The sequence below is a fragment of the Euprymna scolopes genome, chromosome 15, assembly GCF_053919585.1.
Source record: "Euprymna scolopes isolate OS-2025 chromosome 15, ASM5391958v1, whole genome shotgun sequence".
NCBI lineage: Eukaryota > Metazoa > Mollusca > Cephalopoda > Sepiida > Sepiolidae > Euprymna > Euprymna scolopes.
In genome coordinates, this window is record NC_136496.1 from 90,492,320 (window position 1) to 90,511,191 (window position 18,872).

Below are 18,872 nucleotides of genomic sequence, written 5' to 3' on the forward strand. Positions count from 1 at the left end.
AATGCATGCCCATTGGCTGATAGGAAGGGGCGCGGTGGATACTAGAAAACTGATTGGCTAACTAAAACCCTCAACAGAAGAGGACCATATAAAAACAATAAACAACCATAGAATTCGCGCATAAGCATGAAGAATCCTAGAGTGGATGAAACGCCGAATATTGAGTGTAGCTTAATCGCCATATATATTTTATAAATTACTAACTAGCTCTACCTACGTATTGAGCACTTTTGAATTTTATGTGAGTAAATGAAGTATATATATATATATATATATATATATATATATATGTATATATATATATGTATGTATGTATAGGTAAAAATATATCAGTTGATTAACTCATTTTCGTATAATGTTAAACATACAAAATGAAGTTTTACTTTCACTAGAAATTCGTTTTTCTCTACATAATGTACGAAAAACTATTAAAAACTATTACTATTATTAGAAAATAGTTTTTTTAATCAATCACAAGAATATATAGCTATTCCAAATTTCATATTTAATTCAATTTTTTATTTTATATTTTTATTTTCTGATTTCTGTTCTTCATCAGGGAATATCCGTTCGCGCTGGTTAACCATACGCAGTAATAATTCAATAGTTCAAAGTTGCGACCATGAATTTCTTGAGTAAATTTACTTTCCTGAGCAACGCTGGGAAACAGGTCAGCTAGTCCTGCATAGTACGTCGTTTTCAACGAAATCGCGTTTCAACATTAGAAAATTCAGAAAAAATTCATTTGCCTTAAAACAAACAAACATAACAAATGTGCAGCAAATCCTTAGAAGATGATCAGGTATATAGCAGTCAAGTAATAAACAACATTTACACTCCTGGTAGATAGACGTCCCTGTTAGTTGATTTGGTCACAGACTGATCGATCAGCTTTCAGGGCGTATTAAGTTCAACCGTCCTTTGAGGGACAACTTTCTGCACTTTTGGGAATCGCCGACAGCAAAGCAGCAAGAGATATCCCCGACATCTTCAAAGAAATACGCCTTTTCTCTTGCCTCTCCGTCACCCACGTCTAACCAAGCTGTTTCCACTGGTGACGTATCCATTGAATGAAAACAGCTACGAACGAACTTTCCGACTCAATTAATTTCTTCAATCATACAGTCAAACTCTCTCCAACCTACACCCAGCAGTGTATATAACTTAAATAAACACCTTTCGTTGTTGCTTGTTGAAAAGGTTTTGTTGTTCTTTCGTGTGATAACCGCTTCAGATGTTACAAAAATATTACAGGAGTTGGCCTTAACAGTGTATGCTAATATTAGCTATTATGAGTATGTATGTAGGTATGTATGGACGTCGGTAGGTGGGTAAGTAGGTAGTTATGTGAGCAGGTGGGGTAATGATTATAAGGTAAAGATTTCATTGAAACACATGATTCAATTTACGGTGGGTTCTCAGAAAACAATAATAAAAGACGCAATTCAGAATTTTTTAGATGAGATGAGATGAGAATGCTTGTGTTATGTTTATTAATCGGACTATTATTCTCATATTGGGTGTTATTAGCAACCTGCGACCTTCTTCGGGTGTTGAAAACATGTTTCTTTTTCTCTACCAAGGAAAAGAGGGGTTAGCTCTGCATTGCAAGAATTTTAACTATGCGTTTGACGTTGGGTCCGTTGCATTGTATTAATAAATAAATAAATAAATAAATAAGAACAAAAATACGCGTGGGGTTCGATTCTCTGTTTTGTAAAGCATTTTTTTTTTTCACTAATATTAACAAATAGCATAGATATCCCGAAAAATTGAGTCATAGGAAAGCCTTGAAAATACCCTAGTGACCCCTGAACATTGAACTTTCTTTATTATCTACGAACCCATCGAATTCTTGCAATGCAGAGCTAACCCCTCTTTTCCTTAGTAGAAAAAACGAAACATGTACTCGACACCCGAAGAAGGTCGCAGAGTGCAGTGACCGAAACGTTGTGCCAATAATACCCAAGATGAGAATAATTGTCGATTAATCAAAATAATACAAAAATAAAAGATCTATGTGATGAATGTACCGTTGACAAAAAGAAAATACGAGGGTCGTTCTAAAAGTAAGGCCTCCTATTTTTAACTCAAAAACTAAAATGTTCAAGTGCTACGAAGACGAGAGTGGTGTCATTAAAACGAGTTACCTTTTTCTGCTCCAGAATTTATTTTTATACTTCGCCACCACCGTTCTCAATGCACTTTTGTCATCGCTGAATGATGCGTGGTCATATCAGTCCGAATCCCATTTTATCACTCACATTTCTGTCGACACTCTGAAGTCGACGAACCCATCTTCTAACTGTGCTGACATCAACTGCATCGGTTTCGTAAACGTTCAACAGGGGCTGGTAAATTTTGATCGATTTAATTTTTTCCATGATAGGAGTTGCTTTTCTAGAGTCTAACACCGTCAATATCTAAAACAGGGATGAAACTTTCCGGTCATGAGTGCATAAGTTCAATCATCGTAACAGTGCATTTTGCAATCCCCTATGATCCATTCGAGCAGAATAAAAAAATAGGAGGCATTACATTTGGAACGTCACTCGTATCATATTTGAAAAGTCAAATAAATTAATCAAGAAGTTTTATTTTCAAATAAGAAAATCAAGCGAGTTACAAAAGAGCGGCTGTCTAGTCTGCCATTTTGAAAACAATGTAAAAAAGTGAAGGGAGATAACTCAATAATTAAAATTTGCGTGATTTATGTTGTAATGCGTACGAATTCCATTAATCGCTTAAAAATGATTTTCTTTATAAAAATAAAACTGCTTAATCAATTTATGTAATTTTTGGAATATGGTGTTTTCGCTTCGTTACAAGTACGTACATCATAAAGAATAATTTTTTTTCTTTTTCTTTTTTTAATATAGGTGAAATTCTAAACAAACAACCAACGGTGTTGTATGCTCATTCAGGCCACATTTTTTAAGAAATAGAATCATCGTTAACATAAACGTGAGTGAGCGTCCATACTTATCCTTGCTTCTTCATCTTGGTTCTTAGACATTTTGTGAATTTGTTATTCGCGTTTGTTAGTGGGGGTACCCGGCCTTGCCAGGGTGTTTAGAGGTGTGTGTACTCGGGCGGGGGGGGGTGAGTAAATCAAAACAAAAGAATAAGCGAAGTAATAACCCTGTTTAAATATTATATATATAAAAAAACAATATTAAAACTTTAAAAAAACCGAGAAAAAAAACGAACGTAATGCAAACGAACGATGTTAAAATTTCTTAAAATCTGAAAAACAAAAACAAAAAAGAAAACGCGAAGGTGATGGAAAAAAAAAACCCCAAAACGAACAACTTCTTTAAAAAATCTGAAAGAAAAAACAAAAAAAAAACAGCGAACGTGAAAAATGGCATAAATAACCTTGTTTCAATATTGAAACTTTAAAAATCGAAAAAAAAAAAATGAAGACATCTCACATCACGATTTGAACTTACAAGCTTTAGATAAGGACTAAGCTAAGAGGACGTTGACAAAATTGGGTCGTTTTTTTTTATATTTAAACTAATTCAAGTTCCGACGTCATTTGCGCATGCGTAGAAGCTATCTTATCATGAGGGAACTTCTTTTTTTTTTTGCTACCTCTTCCCTGTACAAAAATGTCCAGTTTAGGGTGAAGGAATTAATGTTTTTGGCCAATTTTTCGATATTTGTCGTCCAAGATGTCGAGCTTGAAAATGATGCCAATCTCGTGAAAATCCGTCGCCTTTGTCAAAAGTTTTTGCGAAACACACACGCACACACACACACACACACACACACACACACACACACACACACACAGACAAACAAACAGACAAACAAACACACATTTTTGCTTTTATATATATATATATACAACAACACTCAAAGTGCCTTCTAAAAATGTATTGAAACATAACGATTAAACAAAAAATAAAATGACTATCTCTCTCTCTCTCTCTCTCTCTCTCTCTCTCTATATATATATATATATATATATATATATATATATATATATAAATATATATATATATATATATATATATATAAGTGAAAGTGTCTGTGTGTCTGTGTACATTTCCCTTACATTTACATAATTCTGTCAATTTTTAGTCTACACACTCGAAATTTGATATACAGGTTACTGAGATTTGGGAATATCGATGTGATCGGTTTGTGGCCAGAAATTTGGTGATTAAGGGGTCAAAGTTCAACGATTTGACCTTTGAGAACTCTACCAAACTCCTCCGATAATTTTGGGTCAACGCACTTGAAATTTTAGATATAGGTTCCTTGGACATAGATCTAACTTAATAACTCGATTTGAGCCCCAAAACCATAAATTTTAAGGGGTCATAATAGGGTTCAAAGTTTTTAAAAAAATTGACCTGTGCGGTCTCTTCCAAATTACTTAGACAATTTTTGGTCTAAATATTTGAAATTTTACATAAAGGGTATTCAGAGATAGAGCAAGCTTTTTCATCAGTTTGGGTCGAAAATATTTAGTTACCAATATATAAATGTATGTATGTATGTCTGTTTGCATGTCTGCCTTAAACTTTCAATAGAGGCGACGGATTTTACCAAGATCAGTATCGTTTTAAAGTTCCATCTTTCATACGACAAATATCGAAAAATAGGTAGAAAACATTAATATCTTCTCCTTCAACTAGGCACTTTTCTACGGGGGGGGGTCACTTTTTTCGCCGATATTTTTGAAAGTTATCCTCTCCTTTAGATTGTCTAGCCTTAATTTTAAAAAAATGTCGCTTCCGGTATATATATATTACGGTAGGTCGACTTTTCACTTTTCTCAGAAAATTAAACAATGGCACTTACCGAAAGTTGCGTCTGGACTTATTAAGTACTCATGCAAAAAATTAGATCAAATGCTTGAGCGTTTTTTGTTTTTTTTAGCGTTTTGTATCAAAGACGTTGACAAGAATATACTGAAAATTCTTCGTTTTAGCAAGGTTTGTCTTGAATATTCGTGTGAATACCAAAAATTTTCAGTATTCCAAATCAGATGTCATTTTATTTTATAAATATAATATTAATATAACAAATCATAAATAATCTTCAAATTAAAAATCTGCCCCCCCCCACTTTCATTTTATTTTTTTACTTTGGTAACTCTAGGATAAGGGTTAAGTATTCAGTAGATGTCCTGCACTCTATCAAGACAGGGAAGGGTATTTTTTGAAACACAACCCCAAATGTGACAGGAGTACTCTCTTTTAAAACGAAATTGTTTTTGGTGCAGGTAGAGGATCGCGACGGGAGTGAGATACTTCCTGGAGTAGTTATGGATCTGATGTAGGTATTTCATTTCATATTCAGGATAAAAGTGAGCCCCAGAAGTTTGTCAAAACAGGGTGCTTCATCAAGGCAATATATGTTCATTTCAATTGGGGTAAACTGGGGATATACGCGTTAGTGGTTAACAGGTAGCAGTTTGATTTTGGATGTATTAAAACTGACGAGCCATTCCTTACCCCATTGCAGCACACGTTTAAGATCAGAGGAGAGAGAATCAGAAAACTTCTGATCTTTGTCGGCTTTTGTAGTGTTGTCATAGATGGTAGTATTGTCTGCATAGATGTCGACAAATGATTGAAGAATATGGTTTGTGAGGTCCTTGATAAAGATAAGGAAGACAGTTGGGCCCAATATGGATCCTTGGGGCATACCAGCATTAATACTGCAATTTACGTATTTCTGCCCATTAACGAATACTTTAATAGACCTATCAGAGCGAAAGGATTTAATGCTTGAGAGCACATTTCCAGCTATTCCGTAGCTAGAGATTTTATGAAATAAACCTTTGTAGCAGGCCCTATCAAATGCCTTAGATATGTTAAGAGCTATCGCACTAGAAATAAAACTTTCGTCAATAAATTCACTGATTCTGTGTAATATCACAATCAGCTGTTGATCTCACGGAGCGGAAACCATATTGAAGTCACTGAAGAGGTTATTTTTGTTGCATAGAGTTGCATTAGCAAACTGTCTTTCGATGTTATGAATTAAGCAGTAATATTTCAACATCTTAAAATTGATTTTTTTCTGTCATAAGTGAAAATATAACAAAGAAACAAACAAACAAATAAATATTATTTTGATACATAGTTCAATACATAGAGTCAAATTGTTCCATATAAGAGCCCTTAGACAAAAATGGCGGTCTCAATTTCTGACTCAAATCTTTGGCTGTGATGTGTCGGTGTCTTGATTCAAAACCATATACAGTTTGTGATGCTTCCGTTGTTAACTTAACTGCTCGTTTCACGCCCTGATAATGTGATGGCAAATCTAGCAAGTCAAGCTTGTTCCATTAAATAATGATTCTCGAAGTTCAGAATCAGAAAAATCTTCCGTCATTGGTGGTTCAAAAATACCACACAATGTCAAATCTATTGTGTCCAATGAGTTGCATTAAAATTAATATTTGGTATTTTTTTAACTGTTTCTTGGTTGTCTCTCCACTCATAAAAGAATATAAAATTTAATTGAATATTAAAAAAAATTCAATGTGTACTGCTTTAATAATTATGGTGAAATTAGATAAAATCTTAAAAATGTTTGTATAAATTGGAACAAATAATTGAGTCATTGATATCTGAATAAATGTTTACTTACCTAATGGCGAAAATTATTTTTAAAGCTTTTTCTCTTACTTAAACTTCCTTAGATTTGACCATTGAATATAGATAGTTTTCATGGAGCAAACAAAATGAATTAACTTGTATGTTTGTTAATGCAATCTGCTGGATTCCATGAGGCTGCTCCTTAATCCTCTGGATCATATTAAAAATGTGCAATTGCTGATTGTGGAATTTATTATTTTTTCTAATTTCAAACCGACAAATGGCATACACATTTACAATAAAATTTATTAACCTCTGGAGTTTTGTTGTTGAAGTATATTTCGGCCCTATTTTGCTCCTCTGATCCTTTACATATTTACGGTCCTCAGCTGGAACCTGAAAAATTAAATTTTACTTATATTAAAATACATCTAAACAGATTAATGTAAAATTAGTTTGGATTAAAATACGGAAATCGGTTTGGATATAAGGTTATCTCACAAGGACATTAGAAAAATAGAAAATAACTTACCTTTTGTTGAAGAGGACAAATGCAAATAATGTGCTCATTGCTCTTGCAATTTTCTTTATTGCATTTCTCATGAGGGTCGTCACAACTTAAAACTGGCCTATTGCAAGATCAGGACGAAATATCAAATAGTGAATCCAGTTTTTCTATCCAGAATTTATTTTGGGAAGCGGGGAGAGATTTTCTATTCCTTTGTTTCGCTTTCTTGAAACATAGTATAATCGGTAATCTCCAAAAATACCGTTAGGGCTTACAGCATGGCCGCCAGAAGAGTCACGTGATCCGGTTGGTGTATCAGAATTTTAGGCGGAATTTTTGACACCCCCAACAAAAAACTGCGAATAAAATATATAAAACTCGTAATTTCTGTTTTTAAAGTGGGTTGTCAATTTTCTTTATGAAATATACTTCCAAAATAAACTATTACAGTCGTTTAAAACATAATAGATGTATTATTTTTTATTTTTTAAAAACAATGTTTACAAAATGTCTACGCACGTTATGCAATAACGTCATAAATGTAACTATAGTAATAGTTTCCTAGTCAGTCCAGAAATAGGTATATCAGCTTAACCGATAAAGAAGAAAAGAAGCGAAGACGGAAAGAAAGATGAAAGAAAAGTCAGTCAAAGAAAATTAATAAATTATAATTTTAAAAAATAATTTTAAAAAAATTCTGAAAGATAAATAAAAAAAATGAAAAATATTACTGCGATTATATTAAACGAAATACATGAAAAAATGCAAAAAGAGAAAGATATTTAGATAAAATAGCAGACGAGGGAGGTTAACAATAACTAAATATCTGAACGAACTCGGGAATCTTTCTGTCGAACTCGGGTATCTACATGCAATTTGGAATGGAACCCTTTATTTAATCCACCGGAGTAGCATACTTTTGTTCCTTCATATATGATTGGAAAGAAATCCCAAGTAATTCGTATCACCCTCAGTAAGGATTAATCCTTCAACTTCCAGAAGAGTGTAATTTTACAGTTGAATTTTACCAATAATTAAATCCACTACGGTACGGTCCCGCCAGAAAATTCTGTGCGAATTTCGGAGTTCGACAGAAAGATTCTCGAGTTCGACAAGATACACCTGAATAAGGTCAGATATTACATTGGCTGAAAATAAGGCCAGATATTACATTGGCTGAAAATAAGACCAGATGTTACATTGGCTGAAAATAAGGTCAGATGTTACATTGGCTGAAAATAAGGTCAGATGTTACATTGGCTGAAAATAAGGCCAGATATTACATTGGCTGCAAATAAGGTCAGGTGTTACATCGGCTGAAAATAAGGTCAGATGTTACATCGGCTGAAAATAAGACCAGATGTTAAATTGGCTGAAAATAAGGCCAGATGTTACATTGGATGAAAATAAGGTCAGGTGTTAAATCGGCTGAAAATAAGGTCAGATGTTAAATTGGCTGAAAATAAGGTCAGATTTTACATTGGCTGAAAATAAGGTCAGATGTTACATCGGCTGAAAATAAGGCCAGATGTTACATTGGCTGAAAATAAGGTCAGATGTTACATTGGCCGAAAATAAGGTAAGATATTACATTGGCTGAAAATAAGGTCAGATGTTACATTGGCTGAAAATAAGGTCAGATGTTACATTGGCTGAAAATAAGACCAGATGTTAAATTGGCTGAAAATAAGGTCAGATGTTACATTGGCCGAAAATAAGGTAAGATATTACATTGGCTGAAAATAAGGTCAGATGTTACATTGGCTGAAAATAAGGTCAGATATTAAATCGGCTGAAAATAAGGTCAGATGTTACATCGGCTGAAAATAAGGTCAGATGTTACATCGGCTGAAAATAAGGTCAGATGTTAAATTGGCTGAAAATAAGGCCAGATGTTACATCGGCTGAAAATAAGGTCAGGTGTTAAATCGGCTGAAAATAAGGTCAGATGTTACATTGGCTAAAAATAAGGTCAGATTTTACATTGGCTGAAAATAAGGTCAGATGTTACATTGGCTGAAAATAAGGTCAGATGTTAAATCGGCCGAAAATAAGGTCAGATGTTAAATCGGCTGAAAATAAGGTCAGATGTTACATTGACTGAAAATAAGGCCAGATGTTACATTGACTGAAAATAAGGCCAGATGTTACATTGACTGAAAATAAGGTCAGATGTTACATTGGCTGAAAATAAGGTCAGATGTTACGTTGGCTGAAAATAAGGCCAGATGTTAAATCGGCTGAAAATAAGGCCAGATGTTAAATCGGCCGAAAATAAGGTCAGATGTTAAATCGGCTGAAAATAAGGTCAGATGTTAAATTGACTGAAAATACGGCCAGATGTTACATTGGCTGAAAATAAGGTTAGATGTTAAATCGTCTGAAAATAAGGTCAGATGTTACATTGGCTAAAAATAAGGTCAGATTTTACATTGGCTGAAAATAAGGTCAGATGTTACATTGGCAAAAATTAAGGTCAGATGTTACATCGGCTGCAACGTTATGAAAATGACACTCAAAATGAGAACAGTAATCCGAAGAATCTAAATTATATGAATAATCAATCGTTATCTAAAAAAAATTCAGAAACTTTAAATAAAGAAATACAGTATAACCCTGATATAAGAGACTTAGTATTCGGGCCCTACAGCTTACTTATATCCGTGGTTCTTACACCCGGAGTACACTGTACATTAACACAGGCTCTGATTTGGGACCAGAGAAAATCTCTAGTATATAACTTTCTTTTATGTTCAAGTCTCTTATATCCGGGTTACACTGAATAACAAAGACGAAAAAAACAAAAAACAAAAAACAAAAGATGTACTCCAGAAAATATACAATAAATAAACGGGGAAAATGGCGTTAAAGAGAAAAGAAAATGAAAAAAAAAATAAAAAGAAATAACAAGAAAACGAAGGGAAATGGACAAAAACGAATTAAGAAGCTTTTAGCAAATGAAAAGTTCGAGAAGGCATGAAGTTAAAAATGAAGAAAAAAAACCCCATCAATCTTCGAAATTATGTACAGAAAAATATACATATCTAATTTACATTTTGCTAAAGTATTATTTAAAGAACGATTGGGGCATAAGTACATACACATACGCATAATTTCAATTCGCTTCCCCCACTCTATCTCCCTCCCTTATCTTTCTTTATTTGGTCTTATATTTTTTATGTAACAGGTTGCCAATTAAACATCCTGCATACGTCTGAGTGACACTCTTTGCCTGAGTTAACAAATCTCTAAATTGAGATTCCACTGAAAAATGTATATATAACCAATAATGATTTTCGAATCTCCCGACCGGTGGCAATCGTGACACCCTGCACTGATGATTCACGAAAGGATGAAACACTAGTGTCTGTAGAAATTAAATAATTGTTATAGTATACGAGCAAACAGTTAATAAAACATGTTAAAAACACTTTGAAATGAATTAAAAGCATATTTAATCTGAAAAGGAAACACTAGATAAGTGGATAGTCCTTAATCCGCGGAGTTTCGAAGAAATACTTTCCTTCTCATTAGAGGGTAGGAATTACTTGAAAACAAAAAAAGTGAAGCAGAGGGGATATGGTGAAGATAAAGGTGATTACACATGAATGGATAGTCTGGTGGAAGATAAATAATCCAGTGACGGTAAAATCCAAATATATAACTTGTTTTTTATTTTATTTGTTTGTTTTTTATTATATATATATATATATATATATATATATATATATATATATATATATATATATATATATATATATATATATATATATTAAAAACAATATACATGCCGCTCCCCATATGGGGATACCAAATTGGTTAAAGGGAAAATTATTCCCAACTTGCATTTAGGTAAAAATGCACTTCCGTAAATAATTGAATTCAGTCAAAACATATCGCAAAAAAAACAAAAAAAAAAAAAACAAATAACATCTAAGCAAATCGCGATATATCCAAGCAGTCGAGGACGAGCGGTAAGAGTTTAGGCTTCTTACCGTAGGTCCCGATTTCGGATCTCGCTAGATTCAGCCACTCTGATGAGTCATAGACGACGAAACACGTATCAGTGGATAATTATATTTTAAAAACAATATATATATATATATATATATATATATATATATATATATATATATATATATATATATGTTGCCGAGTTCGAATCTGTCGACTGGTGTTAATCGTGACACCCTGCACTGAAGATTCCCGAAAGGATGAAACACTAGTGTCTCTAGGGATTTAATTATTATAGTAAAATATAATTATGACTGCCCCATTAAGAAAACTCGTTTCTTATCGTTGAGCACTTTCAGTTGAATTAAGTCGGTCAATTTAGCTCTTATACATAGATCATCGCATAACGATTAGATCACTGTCTGACTGACGTACAGAACATTTAAAATTCAAAATGTTTAAATACAACGTTATTTAACGCGGTTAATGGTAGCCGAAGTCTTTGCTAATAATGTGTTGTCGAGTTCGAAGGGTATTCAGAGATAGAGCAAGCTTTTTAATTGGTTTGAGTAAAACAATTGCGCTGCTAAGAGGTCAAAGTTCAAAAGATCTGACCTTTGCGATGTCTAGTAATTTTGTGTCTAAACACTTGAAATTTATACACAACGGGTAATCAGACATGCAGCAAGTATTTTAATCAGTTTGGGGGCGAAAATTTGGCAGTCAAAAGGTCAAAGTTGAAAGAGTTGACCATTGTAGATTTTTACCAAATTCCTCCGCCAATTTTGGGTTTAAAGACTTGAAAATTTAGATGTAGATAACTTGGACATGGGTAAAACTTTGTATTTTGATTTGAGATCAAAATGATAAATGTTAAGGGATCAAAATTGGGGTCATCAGCTGAGAAACCGTTGATAAACAAGAAGAACAAGAAACTCAGATTAAGAAGGACATGTGTTGTGGACAAATGATCAGTGGCGAAATGTAATTTTCCTGATGAAAGTAAGTTATGGATTTGACGGATAGAAATTTAAAAGACGGTTAACTGGGGAAAAATTTAATAAAAAATGCACGAAGAAAACGGTTAAGTTTGGTGCGGGTGGCGTAATGATATTTAGAATGATTTCTTGGAAAAGGACGATTGATCTGGTCCGTCTAAACACCTGAGTTAATTGAACAATATACATGAACTTGTTGAGAGATCATGTCATCCCAATACTTCGAAATTCTGAGTGTGAAAAATTTATTTTTCATGCAGGATAACGCCCCCTGCCACAAGCCTAAGCATGTAATGGAATTTTTGAACAAACAAAATATGGATGTTTTGGATTGGCCTTCTCAGTCTGGACTAAAACCTCATTGAAAATCTATCGTCTACTTTGGGGAACCGTGTGAGTGCAAGAAACTCTATCAATACTGAAGATTTGTGGTTAAAACTTAAAGAAGAATGGGCGAAAGCTTCACGTGATAAATGTCACCATCTCATTCAATCTTGTAGTAGAAGGTGCACTGCAATTATAGAAAATAAAGGCTTGTTCACTAGATATTTAATGTATGTCCACCAATTTTGGTATTTTGATGTTTCAATGTTATTTTTAAATTTATTTTCTTTATCCCACGGTTTTGACCACTTTAATTTAAAAAAAAAAATATTGAAATGCTCATAACTTTTTTCTATCCTTTATAATGAAGTATAATTAATACAGTGTATCAACATAAGAGATATGTTGAATGTGTATAAGTTTAGTTACATAACTAAACCGTGATACTTGACTTTTAAATTTTAAACTTTAATTCAAGCCATTATATAAAATAATTTTACAAAATCAACAGTAGGTTCTTGATATTGCAATGTATTCTGAACTAAATCATTGCTGGAAAGGCATATGAAGTTCCATTTGGTGCACCGCAGTGAGTCCCTTAGTTTTTAGAATCGATTTTATTGAAAAATGTGCGATTTCACAGATTTCGAGAACAATAAAATATGGCGTTGAACGTTTGTTGATTTTAATTCAATCCCGGGCAACGTTGGACCTCCCAGCTATCACACACACACACACACACATACACACATAGTCATCCACATACAGTACTGTTTCGTTGTTTCATAGGCAAGCAACTTACTCAAGCCAGGATCGAAACCCTATCGCCCAAACGACATTTGGGGCTTCTAACCGTCGTGCTATATGGCTGCTGCTGCTATGCGGGCAGTGAATTAACAATGACACGTATGAAAGCAAAAAAGAAAAAAAGGAAAAAAAAACAGTTAACGACTTTCCAAATTTAATTCTCTCTAAATATTGTCTTACCTTCATTGATAACTGACGCATCATGCTCCTCGCTAAACACTGCTCTTTCCTTTTCAACACACGTCGAAATGGTCAGTACATAAACGGCCCTTCCCCCCCTCTCCTGTCTCGTTGATTTTCTCTTTCCATCTCCTTCCCCTCCCTCTGCACTCACCTCTGTACAATCTAAAAAAAGTTCGAAGCAGCTTTGTTTATTTTTCTCAATCGCGTCACGTCACAGCCCGACGCACTGTGTTTACTTTTCACGAGTACATGTAACAGGATTTGACACGAAGGATGTCAGGGGAGGTGCGAGATTACACACACACACATACGCACACGCGCACACACACACACACACACACACACACACACACACACACACACACACACACACACACATATATATATATATATATATATATATATATATATATATATATATATATATATATATAGAGAGAGAGAGAGAGAGAGAGAGAGAGAGAGAGAGAGAGATTCAGATATGTTCAAAAGTCAAAACTTCTTTTGCGTCGTGAGGTTCCAGGTCGCCTGATGAAGTCTCTTTGACTGAAACAGATGGCTATTTGTAGCGACCATATGTAACTGTTTACCTCTAATAAAAGAAATATATATATATATATATATATATATATATATATATATATATATATATATATATATATATATATATATATATATATATATATATATGAAAAGATAAGGATTACATGAGAAAGTAATAAAGTTACATGAGAAAATCTATTACAACTTATGACAATATGTAAAAAGATGGCTGCCGGAACATACCTGATGTTTAGTCTCGGATGAATTTTGTTTTCTTCTTGCAACCTTATATTGTCATGCATTTTTGAAGCAAAGAATTTATGATTTTTCTGAAGAGTATATGCACGAAATATATTGTATTGACATAATAATAACCGTTTGTTTCTGCATAACGAAAGGAATCTGTAAAAATGTACCGAAATTTTAACATTTCAAATGTAACTATACTGTTATTCTTTTATATATGGTCTGTTGTTATATTTAACAGAAATTGAGCTTCCAAGTGAGTGAAATATAATTAAAAAAATATAATTTAACACACACGCACACATACACACACATATATATTATATATATAATATATATATATATGTGTGTGTGTGTGTGTGTGTGTGCGTGTGTGTGTGTGTGTGTATAAAGATGGGCATCGTATATTTCCTGAAGACAAATATCATTAAATATTACAGATGACTTGTGTTTTAACTTTTTTTTCCTTGATGATTTATAGATATCTAATGTTTTCTAGTTTTAGATTGAAACTGGCAGATGAATTTTCCGTCCTCGTTGCGTACCCAAGTACTTTTGGTTCCTTCAAATTTCAGTCAAGTTTCAGTGGTTCACCAAATGAATATGGTCGTACGAATCGACCGAAATATCTTGGTGCAGCTTTAATGACGTTTTTCTGTCTTTATTTATACCAGTTAAAATTTTTCCATATCACTTTTATTTTATATTTACTTTCTCTCTCTCTCTCTCTCTCTCTCTCTCTCTCTCTCTCTCTCTCTCTCTCTCTCTTTCTCTCTCTCTCTCTCTCTCTCTGTATATATATATATAATGCACACACACACACACACACATATATATATATTATTATTATTTATTTATTTTTTTACACTTTCACCACAAAATAGGCACATTGCCACTTTGTTGTAGGGGCTTACTATTAGGGGGTACTGTGTAGGGAGTTGGGCAGTTCACGTTGCCTTCTGCGAGTCAGTATAGTTGGGGAAGCAGGGACCCAGAAGGGAATTCCAAACTCTAGCTGTTCTGGGAAAGAAACTACTGGAGTAGAAGGCTCTCTTACATCTAGGGATGTCTACTGTGAAGGGGTGGGATTTTATTGCTTGTCAGGTTTGTCGGGGGTATTTACGTCGAGGGGGCAAAAGTGCTTGCAGTTCGTCAGAGCATTCACCATTAAAGTACTTGTAGAACAGGCAGAGGGATGCAACATTTCGTCGATGGGACAGAGGCTAAAGTTTAGATGACAGTTCAGGACCTATCAGATTTGCGACTGTCTTTTGAACCTTGTCTAGGAACGAGAAACTAGTGGCAGATGCACCAGCCCAAATATGACAAGAATACTCCATACATGGGCGAATGGTGGCCTTATAGAGGTATAGGATACTTTCGGGCGTTAGTATCTTTCTAGCACAGTAGAGAGAACCTACCTTCTTCGCAGTGGTCTTGGCGATACTCTCAATGAAATTGTTCCAACTCATGTTTCCTGTGAGCGTTAGGAGTTTAAAAGATGTACTTTCATATAAAGAGTCATTGGCCATTGCTATTGGTGGTAGAGAAGGTTTCTTGTATTATTGAAGGAAACCAGTTTAGTCTTGGCAGCATTGAATGTGACCATCCATTTATGTCCCCATTCCACTATAGATCGGAGGTCATCCTCTTGTGCTTCTGCCATTTCTTTAGATATGTCTTCATTTGTTTTCCTGTCGTGCCTGTTATAGAGCGTGGTGTCATCAGCATATATACCAATCTCAGAGGCAATTTTGTCAGGGAGGTCATTTATGAATATTAGGAATAACAGAGGTCCAAGGATAGACCCCTGAGGCACTCCCGCATTTATATCATATTATTTAGATGTACGACCGTCGAGAACAACCTAGCTTTTTCTCTTATCTAAGAAGGATTTAACTATGCTATGTATTCTTCCAGTGATACCATATGATCTGATTTTCCTGAGAAGACCTTCATGCCATACCCTGTCAAAAGCCTTAGATATATCTAGAGCTACCGCTACCCCCCACCCACTTTGTCCAGTGAATGGTATATACGTTCTGAGATTGCAGTTAGGATGTTTGCTGTGGAACGGGCTTGTCTAAATCCATAATGTTGGTCAGTCAGAAGTTTAGCATCTGTAATGTGGTGGACTAGAGCGTGGTTAATTATGGTCTCAAATATTTTGGCGAAAAGTGGGAGGAGGCTAATGGGGCGATAATTTACTGGGTCAGTTCTTTAGCCAGAATTCTTGAATACTGGTACCACCGAAACAGTTTTCCAGCAGGCAGGAAAGCAAGATTTATTAAGGCATTTGTTGTAGAGCTTGAAGAGAATTGGAGCTACTTCGGCTGAGCACTTTTTTAATAGCACAAATGGGATGAGATCAGGTCCACATGCTTTTGCAGTGTCAAGATTTCTTATGATAGCATGCACCTGAGCAGGGTGATTTTCAAATCGTCTAGTGTGGCGTCTGTCCGCAAAGAAAAGCCAGAGAGGGGGTGGTTGGCAGGGTCCAGTGTGGAGTTGGACGCAAACTGACTGGCAAGCATGTTAGCCTTCTCAGTTGCATAGCAAACAACCTCATAATTGTTGGATAGTGGGTGAATTGTTTATTGCCCATTATTCACTATACTCTTGTAGATTTTCCAGAAGTCGCGGGTTCCTAATTTCTGTGCTTTGATGCGTTTTTTGGTGGTTTCAGTAAATTCTCTCTTAGCTGTCGCTATTTCTTTCTTACAGTTACTTCTGACTTCAATATACTTCTGCCTGTTTGAACTGGACTTATGTCGGTTAAAATTGCGGTATGCATGCCGCCTTTGCGCTATTGCAGCTGCACAAGTAGAAGTAAACCATTGGAGAGAGTGGGGCTTGCTATAAAATTTGCGCGTGGGAACATATGCTTCAATTGCCGTTTCACCATTCAGTGGCCTCATTTTCGCACTGTTCAGCAGGAAGTGAAAAGATATTTTGCCATGGGGCGTCACTGATGAGATCCCTGATTGCTTCCCAGCCAGCCTTTTTTATAATATCTCGTTGTTTTGAGCAGTGGATCTTCGGTTTTCACTCTAAAGTTTAGGGCTATTTCAACCATTACCATTGAATGATCGGCGTTCACAAGTGGGCTGTGGCATTAGTTAACAGTCATCGGGAACTGTGGCCAGAAACAGATCTAGAAGTGATGAGTGTAGTTCTTGCTGGTCTGGGAAACAGGTTGGAAACGTAACCATCTGTGATAGGGAATGAGATATACAGAAGTTATGTGTTGTGGTACCAGCTGTGTCTGTGTAATTAGAGAATCCAAGCCAGTTGCTGTGATGGACATTGAAATCACCAAATACATGCACTTGTGCGCTAGTGTCGAGGGAAAGTGCTGTATCTATGTTGTCAGAGACTTTATTCATTAGGGTACAGTCCTGGGCCGAGGGAGACTGGTAGAGAAAATAAAAGTAGCTAATGTTATGTTGCATGTTAAGTCTAAAGCACATAAAGACTTGATCGTCCGATTCTTGTTTAGTTTCTCTTGTCAAGGGGAGGGTGTTACGAATATAGACTCCAATTATTATTTATTCGAGGGAAAACATTTACATTTGGTCGCTACCATCTGTTTTAGTAAATGAGACTTCGTCAGGCGAACCTAAACCATTCGACCCAATAGAAAAAAAGAGAGGGAAAAGACCGAGCTTTTTCTATGTCTCATTGACAGATGTCTGTGTGTAGCGACCAAATGTAACTACCTTCGAATAAATAATAAACATATTTTGCTCTTGTTATCGAGCACTATCTAACAACCTCGTTGTTTTCATTAGCCCCTACTTCAGAACATCTCAAACCTGAATATATATATATATATATATATATATATATATATATATATATATATATATATATATATATATATATATATATATATATATATATATATATATATATGCATTAGTGAGGGGACAATTTTAATATTTTCGCGTTTACGATACAATTACCGATCCAGATCTAAATTCCAGATTCCGATACAAATTTCTGATTCAGATTCAGATTCTTTATAAATCTCTAAATCATTAACTATAAAGTTGTTATTTCCTCCGGATTACCGTAAAACACATGTTAAATATGCATATATTTTCTCAAACCTAAAAGCACACTTGTGAGGGGGGGGTGATCTATCGATTTTAGCTTTACTGGAATTTTAAAATCAATAAATATTGATTTTTCCTTATTACTACCAGCAGTGGAAGATTTTGTTTTAAACAAAATCAAATAAAAAATAATTAAAGGAATCGCTTTTTGTGTGTGCATCGGAAAGTATGCACAGATTTTTCCGATTCCGATACCCAAAAGTTCCGATTTTACCGCTTCCCGCTTCCGATTAATCGCCCCAACACACACGCGCACACACGTGTGTCTGCGTGTGTGTGCTATAGCTTCCATTGTTGTCGATTCGAAAATTTCGGTCCTTGTAAGACATAAAACATAAATTTAAAATAAAATAATAAACATTTCATTCTTAACTTTCTTGTGAACACGAAATAAAGCAGCCTCATTTAGTCATATAGGTAGGTAATCTTTAACATTTCTGTAAATTTGACACGAATTTATGTACCTTTTAAATGTGCCCGTAAAGAAAGGAAAAGATAGAAGAAATCTATTTGCCTTTTTCACTTGCAATTTAAACAAAGGTCGCTTGTGTGAAATCAAGTCGATTCCAATAAAGGAATGGCCATTGGAACACAAATGTTAAACAATTGTCCAGGAAATGTCATTAAT

General features: G+C 34.7%; 1 long non-coding RNA gene across 1 annotated transcript; it reads right to left on the reverse strand.

The window, feature by feature from the left end:
* Positions 1 to 6,137: 6,137 nt before the first annotated feature.
* On the reverse strand, positions 6,138 to 13,388 carry LOC145294244 (uncharacterized). The gene is made up of 3 exons (XR_013869854.1): positions 13,335 to 13,388; positions 7,096 to 7,427; positions 6,138 to 6,959 (listed from the first exon to the last, which is right to left on the reverse strand). It is a non-coding gene; the product is annotated as an uncharacterized LOC145294244 (long non-coding RNA).
* Between the last annotated feature and the right edge of the window lie 5,484 nt (positions 13,389 to 18,872).